The sequence below is a fragment of the Octodon degus genome, unplaced genomic scaffold (genome assembly GCF_000260255.1).
Source record: "Octodon degus isolate 3935 unplaced genomic scaffold, OctDeg1.0 scaffold00217, whole genome shotgun sequence".
In the NCBI taxonomy this organism is placed as follows: Eukaryota; Metazoa; Chordata; class Mammalia; order Rodentia; family Octodontidae; genus Octodon; species Octodon degus.
Window position 1 is genome coordinate 116,237 of NW_004524793.1, and position 1,654 is coordinate 117,890.

The following is a 1,654-nucleotide window of genomic DNA, read 5'->3' on the forward strand; positions in this document are numbered from 1 at the left end:
TTAATTCTGTGCTCTAGGTGACACAATGAAACACGGCCATTCTGTGATTGTGATCTGCTTGTCCAAGGGAAGAGCCTTCATACTCCTGGTGAGCTCCATGGATAATGCCAACATTACATACTCGTTCATGTTTTGCACTGTTAATTATGCTGCTTGTCCCCACGTTTGGGAAGTCAATTACTCCCACTGGATAGGCTTGCCGTAAGTCTCCTGAAAACCTCCAAGTACTTTACAAAGACTCTCTTTGCCAAAGAAGACACTGCTTTTCAGGGAAGCAGCTTGCTTCTTTGCCTTCACCTTGCTTATTCTCCCTTTATCCTTTGGATTTGTTCAGGCTTTGAGCACTACAGTTGGCAATTCTTTTGTCAAAGAATTTAGCTAGTTCTCCAAATTCTCCTTTGGTATTAGATCTGATTTATTTAATGTGAGTACCAGCTTTTCATGTCCACTCTTGACAATCACCTCTTGTACCTGAGGGCACCTGCAGCCAAGAGGATCTCTGGCATCTAATCCGTGTAGTAAAATGTCTGAGGCCTCAGTCACCTTTTTAAATTACTGACAATGTACTGCCTTTGGATTCTGTTTGGTCAGCTTCGCTCTCTTAGTTTTGCTTTGTCCAAATTCCTCCACAGATTCAGTGGAGGATGGCTCATCAGCAGGGTCAGCTTTAAGTTTTCTTTTCCTGTCTTCTTCCTTCTGCTTATCAAATTTCTGTTGCTGTTTTAGTTCTTCAAGCTTCTGTTTTCTTAGCTAAGCTTCCCGAAGATGTACCTCCTTAAAAGGAGCACTATTAGGAAATCCTGGGTCTTTCCTAGACTTCTTGTGCCCCCATTTTTGTTGCCTCCTCCCTCAGTTTTCTTTTCTTTTCTTTCTTTTTTTTTTTTTTTTTTTTTTTTTTTGTGGAACCGGGGATTGAACTCAGGCCCTTGCGCTTGCCAGGGAAGAGCTTATTCTACTGAGCCATCTCCCTGGCCCTTTCCCTCAGTTTTTGATGGTGCTGTCAAACGTTTTTCTGGATTTTATACCCTTTATAACAAGTCATGCATTAACTCGCTTTATTTATTTATTTAGAACCGGGGATTGAACTCAGGACCCTGTGCTTGCCAGGCAAGCACTTATTTTAATGAGCTATCTCCTTGGCCCTCTCTTTCTTTAACTTTGGCTCTTTCATGCTGGTTGGGGAGATGGCAAGCCACACAGCAGCAGGAACAAGGTGACTCTGCGGGTTCTACTTGCTAACACTTTATCTTTATTTTTGTCGTGATTATAAATACAAACATGAGTTTACAAGCACACGTACATGCTCCTGACACAAAAGAAAATCTTAATGGGTGAAACAAGATTTGTAGAATTTGAATATGTGTTAATACCACATTTTTCTGAAGATGAAATATTAAGATTAACACTAATGACAAGAATTACAAGAATTAAAACAGCACAACTCATAAGTGAAAATTAAATACCAAAATAAATAGCTCAGCACTCAAAGCACCTGCCTGACAAGCAAAAGGACTGGTGTTCAAGCCCTTGTATGAGACTGAGAGAGGAAGATCACTTACTGAACTGCGTGGTAAGACCCTGTATCTAATATATAATTTTGGAGGCTGGGGAGATGGTTCAGTAGAATAAGTGCTTCCCTGGCAAGCACAAGGGT

The 1,654-nt window shown here is 40.9% G+C and overlaps 1 pseudogene; it reads right to left on the reverse strand.

Moving 5' to 3' along the window:
- On the reverse strand, positions 1-1,171 carry LOC101572375 (annotated as a pseudogene).
- Between the last annotated feature and the right edge of the window lie 483 nt (positions 1,172-1,654).